This window comes from Rhineura floridana, chromosome 5 (genome assembly GCF_030035675.1).
Source record: "Rhineura floridana isolate rRhiFlo1 chromosome 5, rRhiFlo1.hap2, whole genome shotgun sequence".
NCBI lineage: Eukaryota > Metazoa > Chordata > Lepidosauria > Squamata > Rhineuridae > Rhineura > Rhineura floridana.
In genome coordinates this window covers 187,675,445-187,701,555 of record NC_084484.1, presented here as the reverse complement: position 1 = coordinate 187,701,555, position 26,111 = coordinate 187,675,445, and the positions used below count along the sequence as shown (strand labels likewise).

At 46.5% G+C, this 26,111-nt stretch overlaps 1 pseudogene; it reads left to right on the top strand.

The window, feature by feature from the left end:
- Nucleotides 1-4,594: 4,594 nt before the first annotated feature.
- Nucleotides 4,595-5,535, top strand: LOC133385696 (olfactory receptor 51I2-like; annotated as a pseudogene).
- Nucleotides 5,536-26,111: the final 20,576 nt, after the last annotated feature.

Here is a 26,111-nt window from a genome sequence, read left to right as displayed (position 1 = left end):
CTTTGCAAAAAATTGTGTATTAGGCAAAATGGTATTAAAATGTGTATACTAGCAGAAATTTGTACTAAAATGCTGAAGAATTTTCATGACCACTTTTTAAAAAATGCAAACTGTTGTGGAAATGTGCTGACCTTAAGATTGGAAAAATGAGAAAACAGAAAGCAATTGAAAGGGCAGATGTGCCCCTCCCTAGCAGCCCCTCCCTCAATGCCAGAGAGCAGGAGTCAGAGGGTCTCCAATCCCCATCCTGCTATTTGCTCCCCCAGGGTCAACTGAGCAGAGCAGTTACACTGGTCAGTGGCTGCTCCCATGAGCTTCTCCCACACAAGGGAAATATTACGCAGCATATAAATGGGTCCTGACTGGGAGCCTCGTCGTTGCCTGCCCCAGGCATGCTGTGTGAGGGAGCGGCCTCCGCAGGGATGGCGAGTGAGGATGAACGAAGGGCCACAACCGTGCAGCCCTGCACAGAATGAAGGCCAGAGGTGAGTCAGCAGTGGAGGCGATATTATGCACTGGAGAAACATTTGCCCCAATCCAAAGTGGCACAGACAGAAGGTAGCCAAGGGGCAGAGGGAGGCGGGCAAGGACTCCCTGGGCAGCCTCCTTAGGAAAGGCTCTCCCCCTCTTCTCAGCATCTGTTGATTGCAAAACATTTTTTCATTAAAAATTGTTTTTTTAAAAAGCAGATGTGTATCATCAAAAAAATTAAAATATACTGATAATCCATGTTTTAAAGAGCGAGAGCCACTCCTATGAAATGGAGGGCGGCAGACCTCCAGACCTCCAGTGCTGCTTGGCAGCCTCTTCGCCATCTTTGGTTGACCACCAGGAGAAACATTTCCCAGACCTTTTGAGCTGCTCAGTTCTCCAGCAACCTCCTCTTCTTTTCCACAGCTTAGCAAATGTAAGCCTTGTTGTGGCTGCTAAAATATGCAACACGGAGACATGAGTTCTCATTTGTGCAAACCTTTACGTCAGCCTTCCCCATCATGGCGCCCTCCAGATGTTTTGAACTGCATCTCCCATCAGCCCCAGGTAGGCCAGGGCACTGGTTGGGGAAGGGTGATTTGCAGAATGGAGACATACCAGAGGATCTCATTCTCAGAGATCTGATTGGTAACAGCAGCAACCGTTTTCCAGAAGCCATGAGTTCTAATATACTGTTAAGAGTTTTTATATATGTATATATATATATTGCAGCAGAGTGCAGAAATAACTGGTCTGCTAAGGCTGGTAGTTGAAAGAAAAAAGAAAATTAAGATTTATTCCAACAAAGAGGTAATGTCACACATGCTGAACCAGCCATGCAGCTTCCACTGAGGGAGCCATTACTTACTAACTGAGAACAAAGATAGGAAGAGAAAGGAGGAAGGGGAAGAGCCAAGCCTGCAAAAACAACAAATACTGTGGAGGAGGAATCAACAGTGGGAAGAATAGACTGCCTTTCTGACTATTGCCCCCCCCCCCCCAGTTTAGGACATTTGTAGCATGTGTTGGTGATTTACTGCCAACACATAGAACAGGAGTCACCTTTATCATGTGATCAGTGTCAGCAGTAGCTCTTCTCAGTGTTATCAATCTCTTGTAGCTCCGAGGGAGATAAATGTTATCGTGTGACTTGATATAGCTTTCTTTCATGTGAAGGGCTACATGATTTGATCATGGATGAAGGCGCCGATTTGGTGTGCATTATCGAGACCTGGATGGGTGAGCTGATCTGACCCAGTTTTGTCCACCTGAATATTTTGTGCAACGCCAGCACAGGCTGCCGGGGGGGGGGGAGGAGTTGCTGTGGTCTACAGAACTTCCATCTCTGTCACCAGGAAACCACTCTGACTTGGAGCTGGCTGTGAGGGCCTGCATTTGGGCCTGCCAAGGGGACAGTAAACTAGAATTGCTGCTGGTGTACCGTCCACCCTGCTGCCCGACAGCTTCTCTAACTGAGCTGGCGGAGGACGTCTCAGCTGTGGTGTTGGAGGAGCCCAGAACGATAGTCCTGGGTGATTTAAATGTCCATGCTGAGACTGCCTCTAGTGTTCTGGCTCGGGACTTCATGGCCTCCATGATGACCATGGGGCTGTCTCAAGTTGTCACTGGCCCAACGCATAGGGCAGGGCATACCCTAGAATTGGTTTTTGCTCCAGATGGAGGAAGGGGTGGAAGAGATAGGGGGTGGTGGATGTCACCCCATTGTCATGGTCAGACCACTTCCTGGTGAAGTTTAGATTTATGGCTCCGATCCTTCCCTGCAGGGGTGGTGGACAGATTAAGAAGGTCCGCCCCAGAGACTATGGAATCCACTGGATTCCTGAATGCCCTGGGGGAGTTTCCAGTAGATAGAGCAGGTGACCCTGTTGAAGCCCTTGTTACACTTTGGAATAGTGAGGCGCATCAGACTCTTGACATGGTTGTCTCCAAGCGCCCTCTCCAGCATTGTAGAGCCCGGCTTGCACCTTGGTATACCAGCGAACTAAGGGCAATGAAACAGGCTGGACGACGGCTAGAGCGGATGTTTGTACACCCACTGTCTAAAATCCAGTTGTTTGATTTTTGCTTATAATTATTTGCCACAAGCCCTTTATGCGTTAAAAGGAAGTTGCTCTCTTTGGATCCCTCTCTCTGAGGTCCCTGCCTATGCTTAGGCAAAGCATGCTGTTGCTTTCTCTGTTTGAAACTTTGAGAGTTCCCATTGGCTGTTGAATTTTTGGGTGAGTCGCAGTCCCTAGCCAGGTGACCACGCCTCCCACATGCAAAACAGCATTGTGATTGGTTCTTGGGAGGGGCTTTTCCCTTCCCTTTATCTTTCCTGCTTGTTGTTGTTGTTGTTATGTGCCTCCAAGTCGACTACGACATATGGCGACCCTATGAATCAGGGACCTCCAAGAGCATCTGTCATGAACCACCCTGTTCAGATCTTGGAAGTTCAGGTCTGTGGCTTCCTTTATGGAATCGGTCCATCTCTTGTTTGGCCTTCCTCTTTTTCTACTCCCTTCTGTTTTTCCCAGCATGATTGTCTTTTCTAATGAATCATGTCTTCTCATGATGTGTCCAAAGTATGATAACCTCAGTTTCATCATTTTAGCTTCTAGTGACAGTTCTGGTTTAATTTGTTCTAACACCCAATTATTTGTCTTTTTCGCGGTCCATAGTACCCACAAAGCTCTCCTCCAACACCACATTTCAAATGAGTTGATTTTTCTCTTATCCGCCTTTTTCACTGTCCAACTTTCACATCCATACATAGAGATGGGGAATCCTTCCTGCTAGCCAGGTAATTTGATCCACTCTCATTTGAATCTCTGTGGACAATACATTCCTCTCTTAACTTTGCAAGAACTTGTTCAAATTGAATCTCACGGTTGTGGTTTAAAAGAGAAACGAATGGTTCAAATCTGTCTCCCAACGTGCCCATAAGGAAACCCAACTTCTGTTGCTCATTAAATTCAAATCCAGTTAATTTTAACTTGCTGAATATACTTATCAGGGAAGTTATTTGCCTTTCACAGTCTTTCTTTGTTTCTAGTGTTAATTTCATTATTTCGTGAATCAACACTGTCTGAGATCTAAAACTTGTAAAGCCAAATGCTGTTTGGAGTTTATCCAGCATTTCCTTGGCTGATGTACATCTTTCTACATATAGTAGCTGTTCATCTTTAAAAGCATCAAAAATGATCGCTTTTGCTATTGCATATTTGTCATCCCAATGGCTTATTTCTTGGGGATCTTCCTGTGGTTTAGGTTTCTCTGGGATGATCGAGAAGAGATCCCAGCCCTCCTTTGTGTGGCAAAGTGTGTCTTCCCCCTGCATCGTAAGAGCATATCCAGCACTTGGGGCGGGAGAAGGGAACGGGCTGGCAAAGACTGATCCAGCTCCTGGGGGGGGGTCATTTTCCCAACTACACAGAGCACTGGCATTAGAAGTCCCAGCGACTTCATTGGGAAGGTGATGCCATAGCATCAATGCCACCGCCTCGTGAGGAATCAGGGGCACTTGCGTTTACAAACACACCTGGTTGATTATCAGTCCACAGAGCCTCACTGATGAGTAAAGATTCATGACTCAAAGGCTGTAGGCACACTAGTCACTTTGAAAGCAGCCAGAATGGCTTTTCTGGCAGTGTCTTGCAGCGACTCTGTCCTTGGCTAGCCACACCTCCCTTCCCCACTACTGACTTCAGTCCTTTAAGGAACGCCCACAGCAAAGCGTTGGGCCAATCACTGTCTCTGCCTGAGCATGCAGCAAAGCATTTCCACACCTGGAAGACAAATGGATTGATCTACCAATCAGTTGTGAAATTTGTCTGAAAGGAACTTAATCTGATCCAACTAGGTTTTAGAGTAAAAAGGGTGGAGTTTGACTACCGTCATGTGTCCCTGTTTTCAGAAGAGAGGTGGAAACACATTGGAAATGACACAACCATAAGTGTGTCTCTACCCAAAGTAACACCATAGAAATACCATAATCACCATTAATACAGGTCTCTCCCCACCATCTTTGATGTAGGTCCAAACAATCAGGAAGCTCAGCTGCTGTGTTAATCAGTGTATTTAGGTGTACACGCAGGTGTTGGAAGAGGGCATATTCTTCTTCATGGAACTACTTGGGAACCAGAGCCTCCTTCCTCCAACATTCCTCATGACGGGCATCCCAGGATTAGAGGCCAGAAACATCTGGGTCTCCATCCTTTTCTGCTTCGTCTATGCTATTGCTGTTTTGGGAAATAGTGCTGTTTTCCTTGTGATTGCGAAAGATCACAGCCTGCATAAGCCCATGAACCTTTTTCTCTGCATGCTGGCTGTGAGTGAATTGGGGGTGTCTCTCTCCACCCTCCCCATGGTGCTGAAGGTCTTCCTGTTTGACACCGGGGAGTTTGGCTTCAACGCCTGTCTCAGCCGGATGTTCTTCATCCACTGCTTCTCCATCATGGACTTTGGGGTCCTGTGGGCCATGGCGCTGGACCGCTTCTTCGCCATTTACAACCCACTGCAGTACACCACCATCCTGACTAACTACAGGATTGCCCTGATAGGCTCGGGGATTGCCCTGCGGAGTGTTATTCTCATGGCCACATTGCCGTTTCTCCTGAGGGGGCTGCCATTTTGCAGGTCCAATGTGCTGGCTCATCCTTACTGCTTGCACCCCAATTTAATCTGGCTTCCTTGCCGCAGACACAACGGTTAACAACCAGAATGGTCTGTTTGTTGTACTCTCTACATTTGGACTTGATTCCTTGTTTATCGTCTTGTCCTACATGATGATTCTCAAGACTGTGCTGAGCATGGCCTCCAGGGCGCCTCAAGGCCTTGAACAGCTGCATCTCCCACATCTGTGCGGTCCTGCTCTGTTACACTCCAGTGCTTGGCGTGTCCATGGCACACAGGTTCGGCAAGCACACTCCTCCTCTTGTCCACTCCCTCATGGCCAACGTCTACCTTCTTGTCCCTCCGGTGCTGAACCCCGTCATCTACAGCATCAAAACCAAAGACATCCGCAAGGCCCTTGGCAGGTTTTTGTCTCAAAAGAAGTTCTGAATGGAAGTGGCAAAGCACGTAGTGACGTCTCCAAGAGTACTTCTGGTTTTTCAAGCTTAATAGAAGGAAGATGAGAGCGACCATTTGGTTGTACAGTAGGGCCCCGCTTTTCAGCGTTCCGCTAATACAGAGGCTTTCAATTAGAGTAAGGCCCCACTCATACGGCGCTTGTTTCCCTTTTACAGCGTTGTTCAGGCATCAGGCACCATTCTATTGTATGAGTTCTGCTTTTCAGCGGGTTTCGCTTTTAGGCAGGCGTCTGGAATATAACCCGCCATATGAGTGGGGCCCTACTGTACCCAGTTAGGGAAGCTACTGGCATTTTTAACTGACATACACACATACACACACACACACATACAGAGAGAGACAGGGAGAGAACGAGAGAGAGAGAGAGGCTTTTTTGTGAGTACATAATTATACTCTGTCTTAAATAATGATGCATCATTTCATTGTGAGAATAGTACCATAGATGAGGAATGGCAGTGGCTCAGTGGCACAGCACCTGCTGCATGTGCAGAAGGCCCCGGGTCCAATCCCCAATGGCAGCATCTCCAGGTAGGGCTGGGAGAGGCCCCCTGCCGGGAACCCCGGCGAGCTCCTGCCAGTCTAGGTAGACAATGCCTAGCAAGATGGACCAAGGCTCTGATTTGGTGTAGTTTCCTAAGATCTTATGAATAATGGTCATTAGCAAAACAAAACCATGCCCAGAATAGCATGCAGATCTGTGTGAAGAGGCTTTGTTTTCTCATGAAACAAGGACACACAATTCCATCATCCAGATATGCGTATCGTTAGTTTAAACTTTTAGAAGTCTTTTGTCAAGATGAGGTATCTCTGGCCACCCATAACTAAGCACCCAGTGCTAGAAACACACCCAAAGGTTTGCTTGCGTGAAATGCATCTTATGGGGTGACACGTCAGTAACCCCAAACTACATCCCCCCCAGTCTGCCCAGTACATTGTAGTTCGAAAAAGTAATGTTATGAGCATGGGGGTTAGGATGGATGATTCCTGTGGGTCCCCTTTCTAGTCTCTGATTTGGAATCCCGTGCCTTGGGGCTCGCTCTGCTGACCAGATTAATTTCCTTTGTTAAACAAATAGAGTGGCCAGGTAAGATAATGGGCCTATCAGTTGCCCAGCAATGGTGAATGGGCCAGGAAGACCCTTTTGTTATTGAAACTCTTCAGGAGAGCACCCCCCCCTTCCTGGAGCCCAGCAGAGGCTTGTAGTTTGAATGTGTCTAGAGAATGCTGGGAGACTGAAGGCAGGCAGAGAGACTGGCTCTCTGCACCATGGCCTTTGGGGTGCCTCCTGCAACCCAGATGGAAAAGCTGGATATTGGACTGCTGATGCATTGAACCCCTCCATCCTTTCATAAAGACACTGCAGTCTCTGCTGACCTTCTTCCCCAAAGGAAACCAAACCCTGGAGGAGTGCAGGGACCCCTGAAATCTCACGGCTGGGAGATTGGGGAGGCGCGCAACAGTAAGGTCATTTGCTAGGCATTTCCCCAGCCTCTGCAGGAGCAAACTGATGACCCAGGATGGATGGGGTGTGGGGCGATGCTACATAAAAATGCAAGAAGAGCCCTTCAGCAGCTCGATCAGGCCAAAGGGGCCCCTCATAGGCCAGCCTCCAACAGGATCCCTCTTGGGACAAGCCCACAAGCAGGACGTGAGTGTAGGGTTGCCATATTGCCCGGTTAGCCGGGTTTTACCCGGATTCTTTGCATGCCACCCGGAGCCCGGCTAGCCCCTTAGGTGGCCCGGATTCTCACCTTTAATTTAAAAAAAAAAATTAAGTTTCTAGGTGGTCCGGTTCTGGAGATATACAGAAAAACGTCAGCCGCCCCCACGACTGTTAAATCTTTCTTTAAACAGTACACTGTATACAGTACTATAGCACTTCATAGCTTTGACCCCGCCATTCAGCATTGCAGCCAATCAGAGAAGCCAGGATTGTGTTTTAGTTTCATTGACCTGAGGCAGTGTCTAGAAAACAAAATGGTGCCCCCCCCATTTATCTGAAAATCTCATAAATTGGGTAAGTATATACATTTCAGTTTTTTCCCCTCTTGTGTGTAGTCAGATCCTGGGCAGTGTTTTCAAAACCTTCCCAATACTTGCTTTTGTGGGGGTAAAAGCATGCTAATCCCATATGCCCAGAGTAAATCCCATTGAATTCAATAGGATTTACTTTTGAGTAGACATGGTTATGAATGTGCTGAAAATCAATGGGACTTTGGAGTGAATGTAAAAAAGAATTGTGTTTGTGCCCTCCAGTCCTATTTTAAAGCAAGTAGGCAGGGCTTACTTAGGTATTACAGTTTTTATTCTGTAGGAAAGTAATACTGATTTTTTTAAACTAACACTGATTTTTCTGCAATGACCAACTGGTTTGACAATAAACTATTATATGGGCTGTATGTATTTATACATCTGCAGTGTGTGCATGTGTGTGTATGGAGTCTTTCCAACACCCCTGTGAGGTAGGGTGGGAAACCAAGGCAGCTCACAACAAGAAATAAAGCCATTTAAAATCCAATAACCATAAAAACAAGTATAAACAGTTGCAAAACAGCGTAAAGTGGCATGATTCTGAATTTTGGGTTGTGTGAATGAAGTTGCTTATCACTTGAGGTTGCATTTCTGTCCCTGTTTGAGTAAGCCCCACTGAATATGCTGGGACTTGCTTCTGAATAAATAAACCTAGGATTGCACTATAAATATCTTTACCGTTTGTGTAAATAATAAATATATTTGATAGTCATGCTTATATAAATATTTCTTCATTTATCATATTTTTGGTTTTCAGTTAGGAATCCTGACTGGTTGTGAGATGCTTAGTTTTCTGCCTTACTCATGGGAATCTTCTTGTGGTTGGTATAGTATTACATTTAGGAAAGTGTTACTGCCTTTTGTGTTGTTTTTTTCCTATTTGCATTTCACTTATCTTTAACCTCACTCCGTTACAGCCATAGAAGCAACAGCAGCATATGCAAGATAATTAACTCCCATTAGTGATAAGAACAAGAATTTATAATTAAGAGGCTTATCAATACTTTGAAGAGGACCAGATATTTATTTTCTTTCTGAGCCCAGGACTGGGTCTTTCATGATGCTCGGGGGGGGGGGGAGAACAGGAGAGTAGTCGATAAGACAGACATCCTGGCATTGGTAATCTAATTAGCAAGGTATGTGTGGGGTTGTTGCACACTTCCAGGCCCAGTTTCATTTTGAGTATGGAGATGGAACCTGTGTAGATGTGGTTGATCAAAGGGAAAATAAATTTTGAGTTAAGCAAAGCTCTGCTTTATAAAACCTAAGAAACATACAGATACTTTGAATGTCTGAGTGCCTGCACCAGTGGAATACTGGAGGAACTTGTAAAACTTGCTGCAACAGTATTTAGAACTGAGCATGTGGTGTGAAAGACTCCTTTTCCTAACATTTTGGCTTTTTTTTTCTCCACCCACCACATCTTTGAAATATATCGTATATGGTTAACCGTACTGCTGCCCTGACTTACTTTATGTTTGTTGCTATTTTGTGTTTTTTATGTTTTTATATTGATTGTGTATTTTTATTGTTTTTATTATATTTGTAAGCTGTGCTGAGCTCTGTTTTTAACAGCAAAAGGGCAGGATATAAATCCTCTTAATCAATCAATAAATACTCCATAGTGTTGGAAACTAGAGTCTAGGCATTTAAGGCTGAAAATGTTGCTTTAAAAAAAAAAAGATTTCTCACATCTTTCCCCAGTTTTTGGTGGTAATTCCTAGGCACAAAAACAAAACAACTGGACAATCCAAATATTAATATGCAAATATTTGCATAATATGCAGATAATATGCAAATAATTTGCATAATATGCAAATACTTTACACAATATGCAAATTAACCTGCCCGGATTTGTGGAACTGGAATATGGCAACCCTACGTGAGTGCAACTGCAGCGCAACTCCCAGCAAGTGGCATTCAGAGGCATCCTGGCTCCGAGAGTGGAGGGAGAACATAGCCAGCGTGGCTAGTAGCCATTGCTCCCTGCTGTTTCAGATGTAGACAAGATGCCCAGGTCAATTTTCTTTGTCAATAAATAACGTGTAATGCCTCATTTTTAATTGTAACGTGAAATTAGATTGTGTTCCCAGTTTTTCACAGTTTAAAACAATATAATATTTTAAGGCCTCCTGGGTGGGTTGGTCAAACTCTCACTGCATGGATTTCAGCCAACCCAAGTGTTTTTAAAAAGTATTTATTTATGTTATGTAAAATTGTAAATATGTATAAACCACATCTGGATATTTTCATATAATAGGAATCAGATACATTTGGGGACTGAGAAATCAGTGTTTGGCTAAGCAAGGATGGGAGTATGAGAAATCAGTTTGCTAAAGATTACATCAGGGTAAGAAAGTGATCCTCATCTCCGCCCCCCCGTGGGCCAAGTGTGACAGGTGGGCGGGGGCAACCACCTGTCATTCACCTGATGTCACAATAGCAGTATCAGGTGACCTGATTTCACCCGTGTGCTATGAAGTCAACCCATGCAGGCAAACGCATGCGCCTGAGTTGCGCCTTGGAAGTCCCGACGATCCACGGATCCCTTGGGCCTTCATGCACAGCTGATCAGCAGAGTGGCTGCACGTCCTTTTGGCCCAGCTGCAACATCATCTTTATCTGATGCCAGCCACTTATGGCTTAGTCGAAACAGCCTCACCATTGGGGGGGGGTAGGTTGGCCAACCTGGAACTGGTCATCATCAGAGAAGAGACCTTCCAGATGTCGCCAGACTCCAGCTCCCATCAGCCCCAGGGAGCAGGGCCAGTGGTCAGGGTTGATGGGATCTGTAGCCCAAGGACATCTGGAAGGCCAGAGATACCCCATCCCTGATTTACAAAAGCTGGAAATGTGACTGCAGGAGGTGAAGCCAGACAGGCAGCAGCACCCCCGGGAGTGAGTGGCTGAGCAGGGGACTAGCAGCCAGCAAACACAGGTGGGTGGGTGGGTGTGGGGTGAGGAAGGAATCCCACCCCTTTCTGCACTCTTCTACCCCATGTGTGACTAGCACCATAGAATCATAGAATCATAGAGTTGGAACGGGCCTTGTAGGCCATTGAGTCCAGCCCCCTGCTCACACCAGGAAATCCACAGCTAGAGCATCTCCCGCAGATAGCTGTCCAGCCTCTGCTTGAAGACATCCAGCGAAGGGGATCCCACCACCTCCCTAGGCAGTCGGTTCCATTGCCGAACTGCCCTTACTGTCAAGAAGTTCCTTCTAATTTCCAATCTGAATCTACGCTCCTGCAACTTAAAACCATTAGACCTAGTCCTACCCTCTGGGGCAGCAGTGAACAAATCTGTACCCTCCTCTATGTGACAGCCCTTCAGGTACTTAAAGAGTGCAATCATGTCACCCCTCAGCCTTCTCTTCACCAGACTGCACATGCCAAGTTCCTTCAACCTTTCCTCATAAGACTTGTTCTCCATACCGGCTATCATCCTCGTCGCCCTCTTCTGAACCCACTCTAACTTGTCTATATCTTTCTTAAAATGAGGCGCCCAGAACTGAACGCAGTATTCCAGATGAGGCCTGACTAATGCAGAATATAGTGGGACTATTACTTCCCTCGACCTGGAAACTATAGCTCTGTTTATGCAGCCCAAAACCGCGTTTGCCTTTTTTGCCGCAGCATCACACTGCTGGGTCATGTTCAACTTGCAGTCCACTACAATTCCAAGGTCCTTCTCACACGCACTACTGCTAAGCCGGGTATTTCCCATCCTGTACCCGTGCATTTTGTTTTTGTGGCCTAAATGCAGAATCCTGCATTTGTCTTTATTGAATGTCATTTTATTAATTTCAGCCCAATTTCCTAGTCTATCCAGGTCCCTTTGGATTTTATTCCTGTCTTCCATTGTGTTAGCTATCCCTCCCAGTTTCGTATCATCCGCAAACTTCATAAGGCTTCCCTCCACCTCATCATCTAAGTCATTGATAAAAACGTTGAAGAGTATCGGCCCCAGGACAGAACCCTGTGGCACTCCACTCGAAACCTCCTTCCGGTCCGAAGCAGAGCCACCGACGACCAACCTGCCCCAGTCAGGCTCCTCATTGGTGGTGGCCCCTCAACAGTCAGTCGTCACTCTCCTGATTAGAGAGCATAAAAGACAAGACAGATTCTCCTTTGCCATTCACTGGCTGCCTCCAAGGCTGCAGAGAGCATCCAAGTGTTGCATGTGCGTGCATGCACGTCTGCCGTACTGTTTGATTCCGTAACTGCAGCCAACTGGATCAATTTTATGATGACCACCAATGTAATTATAAAATTCTGGGCTGTACAGCATCTGATGCACTTCATGCTCTGGTACGCCTAACCAAGATGGAAGCTGCGTCCCTCCCTCCAAGAGGCAAAGCCTCTGAATGGTGCTCTGCTGTCTCTCCCATTCATAGACCAAATATGGGAGCCCCCCATCCGTCATGAGCAGCCCCAGGGAGCTCTTCCCCATGGGAGCAGGATGGTCTTGCCATGAGTGTCTGCCCACCCACCTGCTGGTGCCAGAGAGCCACCCTCAGGGAAGTGCAGGGCTGGCTAATTTGGGAGACCCACAGACTGGCGGATGACTTTTTCAGATGCCACTTTGCCTGTGCAGAGTGTTGTCTTGAGAAGAGCTTTCTGCAGCAGCGTTTGGACTGGCGGCCCTTAGAGCAGCCTTTCCCAACCAGTGTGCCTCCAGATGTTGTTGGACCACAACTCCCATCAGCCTCAGACAGCATTGCCAATGGATGGGAATTGTGGTCCAACAACATCTGGAGGCACACTGGTTGGGAAAGGCTGCCTTAGAGGGTTCTAAGCAGCAACCGTTGCACCACAATGCAAAACCCACTGCAGGCATAATAATAAAACCCTTAGGACCAACCTGTTGCCCTACAGATGTTTGGGGCTGATGGAGAGGAGGGATGGCGGTGGAAAGTGGCTTTGTGATATCATCACCCAACGAATCTTATTTGCTACATGGCGTCATGACATCATAACCACATTTACAATATGATCCCCGTTTGGTCGATATTGCTGCGCAGAAGAAGAAAAACCTGTTTTTAAAATTTGGTGCTGACGCAGCTATAAAATAAGAGTAGCGGCATCAGCAACTGCAATGGAAGAGCAAGAGATGAGGTTGGCCTCAAGCTGGTACTTCAAAACATTTTTTCAAGAATGCTGAAAGCATTTCAATAAAAAAATTCTCTGAGGCTAAAGTCCCCTCCAGGCAGGTGTTTCATTTCTTGACAAGAGCTTGGAAGTAATTTCTTACAAATAACGAATTACTTGTAATTCATTACTTTTTTGAGGAACGAGTGGGTAATTCCTTTCCATTTTGATTGTAATGGAACTAGGAGTAATTTTACTACTTTTGTGGAGTAATTGTAACGTTTCCAGAATTACTTTTGGGCATTACTTGTGGGGGGGAGCAGGGGAAGTCTTCTGCTCCTCTGATTTGTGGATGAAAATCATGTGCCTCAAACTGGGCTTCTGTGCAGTGTCGCTCTTCCCTCGTGCTCTGTGGATGGGTAGGAGGCGACGAGGGAGGAGGCGGAGAGTGAGACGGGGTGGAGCGGAGAAAACAATTGTTTAAAAAATGGGTGGTGGTGGTGAAGAATGGAGTGGAGGGGGAAAGGAGCTGGAGGGCAAGAACATGGATAAAGGAGGAGAAGGAGGCAGCAGCAGAATGGAGATAAAGAACTGTGGAGGTGAAAGATGACAACGTATGTGTGTGTGTGTGTGTTTGCACTTGGCACACAAAGTGGCCTCCACCACCCTCTCTGGCTACTGTGCTGCATTTGCAGTATTTTAACTTTTCTGCATCTCAGGGGAATATGTTTGCTTGAGTGAGTGTCCCTTAGTTGGTGGCAGGGCAGGGTCTCGGAGGTGGTTAAGTGAGAGAGATTATGTTTGCTGGCTGAGGGTGGGTTGCACTCAGTTTGACATGCAAAGATCTGAGTAGTGGCCTCTGCCTCCCTCCCAACCTCCCTTACCAGCGGAGAGACCGCCATTGCTATCATGGATAAAAAGAATTATTCTACTACCTCTGTATGTGTGTGTTTATTTTTAATGTTGTTTTAGATGTGCAGCAGCCAAGGCCAGCACATTGTAGGTGTTGTTTTTTTAAAAGTAACTGAAATGTAATTGTACTGATTACTTTCGAGAAAAAGTAAAGTAATCAGTTACTTTCAGAGCAATCACAATTGTAATGGTAATTACTACATTTTTGGGCCATGCAATTGTAACTGTAATTTATTACTTTTTAAAAGCAATCTTCCAAGCTCTGTTCTTGACACAATCATAGTGCATTAGTGGTGGGTTTATTCTGCTTTAGTTTGTTCTGCGATGGTTCCCCAATTCTGCCATGTTATTGCTGTCTGGAGGGACAATGTACAGCAAAACTGGGACAGAAATAAAGCAGAACGTTTGTTTGATATAAAAAATTATAGGATTTCAGCAGGAAGTTACGGAATACGTCCTGGTAGGAAGTGAAGCAGTGTGACTGCCCCTGAACTTTTGCAGGCACAAACAGTATTGAAAGGAGGATGGTGTGTGACTGCCCTGATAGCATTAAGGGCACAAGGCATCCTGAATGCACAATAAGAAGGATGTCTGGAGCGATCCCAAGAGTCTGCATGAGACACAAAAAGCAACTCCCTTTAGGATATCCTCAACTTGCACGCCCATGTTTGCTGGGGCTGATGGGAGTTGTAGTTCAACAACATCTGGCGGGAGGACAAAGGTTTCCCACCCCTGGTGTGAAGGCCAACTATGATGTTTAATGTCAGCTGGCCATTGCTCCGTGCTAAGTGCAGCCGTCGCCAACCTCATGACTTCCAGCATGGCCAGCGTGCTGATGGCAGCACATCTGTGCTGACTGGGGCTGATGGGAGTTGTGGGCTTCTACTGGGAGGAAGGGCAGGATATAAATCAAATCATAAATAAATAAATGCATAACAGTCCAAACCACCAAGGTGGACGAAGAGGGAATGGTGGCATTTGCCTCTTTCCACTGAGAGGCATTCATTTTTCGTAAGGATCGTTCCCCACAATACAAAAAATGTTGTTTATTATTCCCAGCCTTGGGAGAAAGGCAACCAGTGGCCTCCATAGCACCTGCCATTAGTTCACTGGCCAAGAATAGCCTTTGGCTCATTTCTGGGCATCCTCAAAGCCCCTGAGATGAAGCAGTAGGAGATTTACAGCAATGGGGATGGATTCTGCCGCTAGGAGGGGCTGATGGGTCTGTTTTGTGGCTACCTTCCCTGTCCACCGAGCCCTGGGAACTCCCTCCCAGCCGCAGGCCGTCCCTCCCCTCCTCGTGTGGCTCCTCCCCCTGCTGAGATCCGGTTTCTGCTGTTCGGGTTCCTGATTGTTCTTGAATAGGATTCCCTTCCCGTGAGGAGCCGCTTGTCTGCATCTCAGGTGCAGAGCTGGTGTTTGCCATTCTGGGCATGCGAGATACCTCACTTCTGCCCCTTACCCAACCTAATGCCAGGAGAGGCCTCTCCGGCGCACATTTTGGGCTGCCGGCTGCATCCTCTTCCTCAGAAAGGCGTCCTTCACCATTCCTCTGCCCTGTAGCTTGTGAAGGAGCTGCCTCCAGGCGAGGAGCCGAGGGGTCTGGCAGGGGGCTCCTGTTTCCTGCACCTGAAGGGGGGCTCCTCCCCAGAGTGGTGTCAAAGAAGTATCCTTCACGGTGTTCCTGCACTGCCTCCCAGACGGGCCGCTCCACCTCCCTGTACATGTGCCACAAGACATCGTAGCCCCCTGGGAGGCTCTCAAGGTTGCTCTGGGTCCGGTCACGGTGCCTGTCCATCTCTCGTCTTACTGCTGGGCTGCGAATGTACTTGATGACTTCCCCCACCCGCTGTGGGCTGCTCAGGACGTGGCTGATCTCCACATTTTCTCGAGCCAGCTGCTGCAAGGAGGGGTTGTTGGCAAGAGCATCCCTCAGCACCCTCTCCTCAAGTTCTACCTGAACTTCTGAGCTGGAAAGGACCTGGCAGAGGTCAAGGAACAACTGCTGGAAAGTACGCAAATCGTCCACCATGTCTCCTATGAGGCTCAGGTCTGGCTCTGGTGCAAGGACACCCCCCAAGTGCGGAAGCTTCTTATAGGTCACCATCATCTTGGTCAGTCCACTGGGACTCATCAGTCTACTAAACTGCGGCGTCTCCTGGGCAAACCGCTTCAGCTGTGGGCTCTCTGACCAGAACTGGGCCATTTCCTTCATGCTGACCAGGATGTTGTGGGCACTGGCCTTCTCCAGAGCTTGGGCGATTTCCTCCCTGCTAACCCTCTTCCCTTTGCCAGGGCTTGGGTGACAGGAGCTCAAGCCCATGAGGGTGGAGACCCCCAAGATGAAGGCAACAGCCAGAGGGCCACAGTTGCAAGAGATCATGCTCTGGATTGTAGGGCTCTGCACCACCTGATACATGAGCTCTGGGCAGGCCTGGAAGTGTTGAGGCAGCTGACTAAGAACTCCCAGCAGTGCCACCAGATCTTTCCTGGTGCTGTCCAGGAATGTCTCTGAGTTGGGCACATGGGAAGGACCTGAGTTAATGGCCGATGGCATCAGTGTCCTGGGCCCTGCTGCCACAGGGTGCGCTGGCAGGGCAGGAGGGTGCCTGAGCTCTGGCTTTCTCACAGCCAGGTGAACAGCGAGTCCATCATGGATGTGGTGCTGGAGAAGGGTGTCCTGGTCCTTCAGTATTTTCCCTGCGAATATCAACAGCAGTTGATCCTTGCTGGCCCTGAAGTGGAGAGAGGCCTCCTCCTTGAGTTGCTCCATGGTGCTGTTCTCAGCCACCTGGAAGTCCTACTTTTCTGTGGAGCTCCTCACACTCACCTTCACGAGCCTGGGCTCAGCGGTGCCCACCACGTGGCTGTCTCTGGGGGCATCGTGGCTTTTGCTCATGGTTGGTCATAGCCCAGAAGGACAGGAAGAAGCAGGGCGTCTGCAGCTGGCCTTGCAGGGCACCCGGGATTCAGTTTTCCCTGCCTTGTGAGGATCCAACGGACTCCCTGCTCAGCTAGCATGCACCAGGGCTGCCTGATCCCTCACTCAGCTGCTGACCACAGCAGCCTTTCCTCTTTCCTCTCCTAGGGTCTGCAGGGATTTCCACACTGGCCTCCCAAATCCACTATGGCATCACGGCCGCGACATCACAGTCCAGCCATGACAGAGCTGCTTGGGGCTGTCCTCATCTGGCATTGGCTCAGTCCCCTCCCTCGCCCAGCAGCAGAGCACCTTCCCTGCATGCAGAAGGCCACGGGTTCAATCCCCAGCGGCATCTCCAGGCAGGGCTGGGAGAGACTCCTGCCTGGAACCCCAGAGAGCTGCTGCTGCCAGTCAGTGTAGACAGTACTGAGCTAGATGGACCGAGGTGTGACTCAGTGTAGGGAGGCTTCCCGGGTCCTGTGTCCCTGGTGTTCTAAACCCTTCACTAGGCACTTCCGTAAAACTATGCAAAAGAATAGCTGTGTCCAGATGCAGCCCCCTGATGTGCACCTTGAAGGGCCTCCAGATGGGAATTGGTAAACAAGTCCCCACATTTGGTACCTTTGGACACTGAAGTAGCCAAGCAACAAGGGGGGAGGGAGGGGGCATTGGTTAGGGGCACGTGTGAGCCTTTGTGTGTGGCAGCCAAGTAAAGGGGCCGCTACGAGATCCAGCCTCTGACTTGACATTAGGCCTGGCTGATACTTGGATGGGAGATGGGCTGGCCTGGGGAAGAGAGGCCTTGACATTATTTATTATACTTATTATATCTCAAATACAACATTAAAAACAGTTAAAACATATCACATTCAGAACAATAGGGTGGGTTCTGAAAGCATACATGTCAGGAACTGATGGCCAGAGTAAAAAGGTGTGTCCTGAGCATTTGCCAAAAACTGTATAGTGAAGATGCCAGATGCAACTCCACAGGGAGGGAGTTCCACAACTTAGGGGCCACCACAGAGAAGGCCCTCTCTCTGTTGGAATGTATGAGGTTCAACTCCAACTTGTGGGTTGAGGCTGCATGGGGTTAAAAAAGGAAGCTATAGAGGAGACCTCTTGGTTGCTAGGCTATACCTGTCCTTTGATCTCCTGCTGACTCTCCCTTCATTGTTAGACTGATATGCAGAGGATGTTGATTCCAGTTCCTTCCCTCCTTCCCAGTCTTCTTCTTTCTCTCTAGAGGGGAGCAGACATCTTTCCTTTGTCTCTCCCTCTCCTCCAGCATGAGGGCGAGCACTGGGCTCAGTGCTCGTTGCTTCAACTTAGCTAGTTAGCTAGATATAGGACTCTTTAAGAACATAAGAACATAAGAAGAGCCTGCTGGATCAGGCCAGTGGCCCATCTAGTCCAGCATCCTGTTCTCACAGTGGCCAACCAGGTGCCTGGGGGAAGCCCGCAAGCAGGACCCGAGTGCAAGAACACTCTCCCCTCCTGAGGCTTCCGGCAACTGGTTTTCAGAAGCATGCTGCCTCTGACTAGGGTGGCACAGCACAGCCATCACGGCTAGTAGCCATTGATAGCCCTGTCCCCCATGAATTTGTCTAATCTTCTTTTAAAGCCAGCCAAGCTGGTGGCCATTACTGCATCTTGTGGGAGCAAATTCCATAGTTTAACTATGCGCTGAGTAAAGAAGTACTTCCTTTTGTCTGTCCTGAATCTTCCAACATTCAGCTTCTTTGAATGTCCACGAGTTCTAGTATTATGAGAGAGGGAGAAGAACTTTTCTCTATCCACTTTCTCAATGCCATGCATAATTTTATACACTTCTATCATGTCTCCTCTGACCCGCCTTTTCTCTAAACTAAAAAGCCCCAAATGCTGCAACCTTTCCTCGTAAGGGAGTCGCTCCATCCCCTTGATCATTCTGGTTGCCCTCTTCTGAACCTTTTCCAACTCTATAATATCCTTTCTGAGATGAGGCAACCAGAACTGTACACAGTATTCCAAATGCAGTCGCACCATAGATTTATACAACGGCATTATGATATTGGCTGTTTTATTTTCAATACCTTTCCTAATTATCGCTAGTTGAAAAGTACAGGTCCCAATACCGATCCTTGAGGGACTCCACTTTCTACAGCCCTCCATTGGGAGAACTGTCCGTTTATTCCTACTCTCTGCTTTCTGCTTCTTAACCAATTTCTTATTCACAAGAGGACCTCTCCTCTTATTCCATGACTGCTAAGCTTCCTCAGAAGCCTTTGGTGAGGTACCTTGTCAAACGCTTTTTGAAAGTCTAAGTACACTAGGTCCACTGGATCACTATCTATATGCTTGTTGACACTCTCAAAGAATTCTAATAGGTTACTGAGACAGGACTTTCCCTTGCAGAAGCCATGCTGGCTCTGCTTCAGCAAGGCTTGTTCTTCTATGTGCTTAGTTAATCTAGCTTTAATAATACTTTCTACCAGTTTTCCAGGGACAGAAGTTAAGCTAACTGGCCTGTAATTTCCGGGATCCCCTCTGGATCCCTTTTTGAAGATTGGCGTTACATTTGCCACTTTCCTGTCCTCAGGCACGGAGGAGGACCCAAGGGACAAGTTACATATTTTAGTTAGCAGATCAGCAATTTCACCTTTGAGTTCTTTGAGAACTCTCGGGTGGATGCCATCCGGGCCCGGTGATTTGTCAGTTTTTATATTGTCCATTAAGCTTAGAACTTCCTCTCTCGTTACCACTATTTGTCTCAGTTCCTCAGAATCCCTTCCTGCAAATGTTAGTTCAAGTTCAGGGATCTGCCCTATATCTTCCACTGTGAAGACAGATGCAAAGAATTCATTTAGCTTCTCTGCAATCTCCTTATCGTTCTTTAGTACACCTTTGACTCCCTTATCATCCAAGGGTCCAATTGTCTCCCTAGATGGTCTCCTGCTTTGAATGTATTTATAGAATTTTTTGTTGTTGGTTTTTATGTTCTTAGCAATGTGCTCCTCAAATTCTTTTTTAGCATCCCTTATTGTCTTCTTGCATTTCTTTTGCCAGAGTTTGTGTTCTTTTTTATTTTCTTCATTTGGACAAGACTTCCATTTTTTGAAGGAAGACTTTTTGCCTCTAAGAGCTTCCTTGACTTTGCTCGTTAACCATGCTGGCATCTTCTTGGCCCTGGTGATACCTTTTCTGATCTGCGGTATGCACTCCAGTTGAGCTTCTAATATAGTGTTTTTAAACAACTTCCAAGCATTTTTGAGTGATGTGACCCTCTGGACTTTGTTTTTCAGCTTTCTTTTTACCAATCCCCTCATTTTTGTGAAGTTTCCTCTTTTGAAGTCAAATGTGACCGTGTTGGATTTTCTTGGCAATTGGCCATTTACATGCATGTTTAATTTAATAGCACTGTGGTCACTGCTCCCAATCGGTTCAACAACACTTACATCTTGCACCAGGTCCCGGTCCCCACTGAGGATTAAGTCCAGGGTTGCCGTCCCTCTGGTCGGTTCCATGACCAACTGGTCTAGGGAATAGTCATTTAGAATATCTAGAAACTTTGCTTCTTTGTCATGACTGGAACACATATGCAGCCAGTCTATGTCCGGGTAGTTGAAGTCACCCATTACTACCACATTTCCTAGTTTGGATGCTTCCTCAATTTCATATCTCATCTCCAGGTCTCCCTGAGCATTTTGATCAGGGGGACGATAGATCGTTCCCAGTATTAAGTCCCTCCTGGGGCATGGTATCACCACCCACAACGATTCTGTGGAGGAGTCTGCCTCTTTTGGGGTTTCGAGCTTGCTGGATTCAATGCCTTCTTTCACGTATAGAGCGACTCCGCCACCAATACGTCCTTCCCTGTCCTTCCGATATAGTTTATAACCAGGGATAACCTATCAAACATGTACTTCCAGAATAAAGTAATTTCTTATTTCAAAGCTTAAAGCCTCTGTCTGACTAATTTGCAGGGAAGGTAGAATCTTAGTAAAAATTCAAACACACACACATAAGCTTGGCTCAATACTCTGCAGGGTCCTACAGGACATTGGGCCCAGCATCCTATACTCTCAGGCCACCTTACCCAGACCTCTAAGGATGGCATGACCTGGGAGGGTTTGTAGGGACCTGGCTAATACTTGGATGGGAGGCTGCCTGGCCTAAGGAAGGAAACAAGCAAGGAAGGAAGCAAGGAAGGATGCCCACGTGTGCCATTTGAAAGTCCTCAGAGGAAGGGCTTCTGTGTCTGTGTCTGTGGCTGATTCACCCGACTAGTGGCCGCACACCTTCAGTCTGGTTGGAGGTACATGGAACGTTTATCCTGATTTGGCAAGAGGAATTGTTAGCTATGAGTTCAAAGAAAAAAGAAACGCAAGAATTACAGTGATAAGCACATTGATTCTTATGTAAAATAATTTCAGTAATCTTTCATGAAGCAGTTTATAGCACAAACATCCTGGCACTGGTAAGTTAATTAACACGTGTAGTGGGATAAACAGTCTTATCTCTGATAGAACTGAACTTTTTGGTAAGCTACAATCCTGCAGTTTCACCCTAGACTTACCCTTTTAAGTTCATTTGTCCCAGAAGGGCCACCCAAAGCCCAATAACAGCGGAGTCACCTCAGACAGAGGATGAGCTGATCCCCAGCGGCCATTTCTGATGCCACATTTGTGTCCATTTGTCCATTCTCATAGAGACTGGCCTGTTTGCCATATATGCAGAACGAAGGAGGGCATTGGTGGCAGATGATGGCATTTATCACATTGGAAGATGTGCCAGCTGAATGACACACACACCCCGCCCAATGCCGGGGGTGATATTATGAGGTCCTGTAATTGTGTTGCCTGCCTAAGCAGTGGATATGTGGGTGATGTTGGCATCTGGGCTGGTTGTGGGGTCTGGTCCCTTGCGTAGGCATCTTTGTTATCTGGCCTGCTGTTGCTGGTGGTGAGTAGCTCTTTGAGGTTAGGGAGTGAGATTGCTACCTATCTGTTGATCTTGGGAGCTCTTAAAATCACCAGGCACTGTGGAAAAATGAAAACTGCCTTCTGGGACCTGCCCTCCAGGAAGAAATGGAACCACCTCCATGTGGTCCCTACTAAATCCATCCCTGAAAGGCAGCATCACAGACTATTCTGGTCAAGGGCATCAAGCCCTCCTTAGAGGTTCAGGAAAACCAACAGGGTCACATGCCCTGCTTCCACTTCCCAGAGCAATTTATCCACCAGGGCTGCCATAGAATCATAGAGCTGGAAGGGGCCTATAATGCTATTGAGTCCAACCCCTGCTCAACTCAGGAATCCAAATTAATCCAAATTAAAGCATACCCTACAGGTGGGTGTCCAACTGCCTCTTGAAAGCCACCAGTGTTGGAGAGCTCACCACCTCCCTAGGTCAATGTAATGGAGAATTGTTATATTTCCACACATATAAACATAGATATAAGAGGATATAGGTTTATGGAATATAACAAAATCACAAAGGAACTAAGCAGTCTCACAGAGAGGCAAGTGGAAATTCAGCCTGAACTTCTCAACTCTGGTTCCCTAACTTCATTTTATTTACATATATACAAGTCCCATAGGTTATATAGGTTACCCTAAAAATCCTAGCATTACAAGACAGGCCTGTGAGGAAAGGCCTGGATAGCAGGCAATGGTCAAATTCACCTCACTGTGAACTCCTGCTTTTGCCAAAATAGGCCAGTGTGTGACTGACTTTAATTAATGAGTATATTGTTCAAAACCAAATAAGCATGTAACCTGTGATTGATATTTTAAACTGTTTGATCCTGGTAAACTAATTTTTAGTGAGGGAATAGTTGGCAATCAAATATATCTTATTCTTGTTCTGTACAGCAATGCCTCCCACTAGAGGAAAAACTTTGTAACATTATCCAGGTAGGAATGAAATAAACGTTGACCTTTAGCACACATTTTAAGATGTCCCGGTGTGTTTGTAACTGGGTTTTCATGGTAAAAAGGTATTCTGAAGTAGTTTGCCTTTTATATTCCTCTGAGACTGAGAGATAGTGGCTGGCCAGAATCACCCAGTGCCTTTTCTTAACTGTGTGGTCTCCAGTTATAGTCCAGAACTTTAATCATAATCCTTTCTCTATAGATATGCATTTTCTTTAAGAAAGGAATGGGATTTCTAAGAAATCATAAGAAATAAGAATCCCTATAGCAAAACAATAAAACGGTGGTGCTCATGAATGTCCAGTCACCCTAAGTTGTGCGAGCCAAACCCAGCCTGGTATCATTAAGGAACACGTTGTAATATCTCCAGGTGTACCTGGGTTAGCCTGGCCAGTCAAGAACAGTGGAAAATAGAAAGTACTGGATATGCATGAAAGCCCTTCACAATAGTAGAATGTAGTATATGGTAGTAACTGGTTTCAACTGGCCTGGAAGAGCATTAGTCATGGGGGATAGCCAAACAATTGTGATATTAATAAGATGGACAGAAAATTGGAATAAGAAATATATTTAAACAGTGACAAATTACTTGTACACGTTAAGAATTACCTAATGCTTTCTGATTGGTTTGGAAAGATTACAGGGAGGAGGAACTGTTGAGTTATGTGGGAAGGAACTTGTGGGATTGGTGAACTAATGTCACATGTATATTTAGTACTGTATAAAAGAGCCATGCAGACTGTGCCTCACTGTAGTCTTCACTAGACTCTCTGGGAGGCTGACCCTGCATATGCTTGTAAAGACTAAAGGCCTACCTTTTCGCATCAAGCCTGTGTCTTCAAATTTCTTGAAGGACCCCCAGTCCAAGATCCCTAAAATTCGCCAACAAATGGTTCCATTGTTGTACTTCTCTAACAGTTAGGAAGTTTTTTCTGAAGTTCAGTTGAAATCTGGCTTCCTGTAACATGAGCCCATTATTCCGTGTCCTGTACTCTGGAATGATTGAGAAGAGATCCTGGCCCTTCTCTGTGTGGCAAACTTTCAAGTACTTGAGGAGTGCTATCATATCTCCCCTCACTCTTCTCAAGGCTAAACATGCCCAGTTCTTTCAGTCTCTCTTCACAGGGCTTTGTTTCCAGTCCCCTGATCATCCTCATTGCCCTCCTCTGAACCTGTTCCAGTTTGTCTGCATCCTTCTTAAAGCGATCCCCCTACCCCCTGGTAGCTGCAGACAATGACATTTTCAACTGAAGGATGTGATGTACAGCTGGATCACCTTCAAAACTGATGGAATGTGATTCTCTCGTTTAAAAAGGCATTAGTTAACACTGGCTGCCCATTAGCAATCATGCCAAGGACAGGGTGCTTAGTCTTGGTGTACAAAGCCCTATACAGCTCAGGACCAGGATACCTGAAAGACCGTCTTACCCCTTATACACCCAGTCGATCACTGCGCTCTGCAGGTGAGGGCCTCCTGCAGATACCATCTTATCAGGAGGTCCGTTCCACACAACATAGGAAACGGACCTTTAGTGTGGCAGCACCTACCCTGTGGAATTCCCTCCCTTTGAATATTAGGCAGGCGCCATCTCTGTTATTTTTTCGGCACCTACTGAAGACCTTCCTCTTTCAACAAGCTTTTAAGTAGAGACCTTCATCCCACTCTGCGTTTGTGCTGGAATTGCTTTTTAATATGTTTTTAAATCTTTTTTTAAAAAAGATTTTTTAAAGCTTTTGTAAAAATGTTTTTAAAGATGTTTCATTTTAATATATTTTGAAGTCTGTTTTTATGATGTTTGAAAGTGTTTTTAGTGCTTTTGTTTGCCACCCTGGGCTCCTGCTAGGAGGAAGGATGGGACATAAATCTAATAATAAATAAATAAAAATAAATAAATATGTGCAGAATTGTATGAAGAAGCATTCAGTTATGTGAATCCCCACTGCATTCTGAAGTGAAATAATTGAAATACAGGTTTTCCCACTTCATTTGGTAGTTGTGAGACTTAGGTCTAAGTCCTCTGAGCATGAGGGTTGGTGTTGTGTATAGAACTTTTAAAGCTTTTTTTAAAAAATATTTTGTTTTAATATGTTTTAAAGATGTTTTATTTTGATATGTTTTAAAGTATTTTTGTTTTTAAGATATTTTAGAGTGGTTTTAATGTATGCCGACCTGGGCTCCTTCTGGGAGAAAGGGCAGAATATAAATGTAATGAGTCTTCTGGACTCGGCTTTGAACCTGGAAGCTCAGGTTTCTGCTGTGTCCAGGAGTGCTTTTGCCCAGTTAAGACTGGTTCACCAGCTGCGCCCGTTTTTAAAGATGTCTGATCTGACGAAGGTAACTCACGCCTTAGTTACGTCCCGGCTTGACTACTGCAACGCACTCTACGTGGGGCTGCCTTTGAAGACAGTTCAGAAGCTTAAATTGGTCCAGCATGCAGCAGTAAGAATGCTGACAGGGGCTGACATTCGTGCCCATACAACCCCCCTGTTGCAACAGCTCCACTGGTTACCGATTTGCTTCTGGACTCAATTCAAGGTGCTGGTGTTGTCCTTTAAAGCCCTTCACAGCCTGGGCCCTGTCTATCTGTCCGATCGGTTGTCTTCCTATGAACCCCCCCCATTCTCTCAGGTCCTCCGATAATTCGCTCCTTAGGATACCTTTAACCTCACAAGTTCATCTTTCAGGAACCAGAGATAGGGCATTCTCTGTTATCGCCCCAAGACTCTGGAATTCCCTGCCAATAGAGGTCAGGTCGGCCTCCTCACTTCCGGCATTCCGTCGCCAGGTCAAGGCGTTCCTTTTCCGTCTCGCATTTAACCTGGACTGAGGAATAGGAAATCTCTTGACCATGAGAGATTATGGAGTAATTATGTGTTTATTGTATTGTATACAGTCTTTTACTATTTTAATCTTATCTTATAAGTTGTATCTATGGTGTATGTCTTGTTTTTATAAGGTATTTTCGGTCTATGTTCTTTTATTATAGAGTTGTTTGCTGCTCTGAGCTTTCCAGGAAGATAGAGCGGCATAGAAATGTTTTAAATAAATAAATAAATATATAAATGTCTCAGTTCTGGTCTAGGCTTCTTAATTAATGGTCAGGGATGCAAGTCCATGTGGTTGGCCTCCCCCTCCCCCAAGAATCCTGTCCACAACTTCAGCTGGAACTAACTGAAGTGTCTCCATCAAGACTTGGGGAAGAGGCTGCCCCGGACCCCTTTCTGACACAATTACTGGAGAACTGGAGTCCAAGTTGGATGAGATGCGGAAGATTTTACCTGGGCAGTGTTTGGTAAAGTGGTCACTGAGGGCTTCAGATGAATCCACCCTGCTGAGGACGCAGCTGAAAAGGTGTTTTGCCATCTGAAACAGCTTCACTGGCCAACACTGTGCAGTTGGGCAGTGGCAGAGTCGGCCATCATGGAGGGCTGAACCTAAAATGCGCTCTAGCTCACATTTGGTCAGATTCAGCACATACTTTGCTTCAACGTGACTCTCATTTCATCCCTCTCAGCTTCAGGGAAGACAAAGGAGCCACTCAAGCACTGCTTAGAGGAGTCAGCTGCCCACGCCGCAGGACCAGCTGGTGGCTCCACACTTCAGCACCTCAGGCAGCTCCTCGAAAGTTCAGACTAAAACCTGGGGTGGATGCCACTGCCCCGCTGACATGGGGTCAC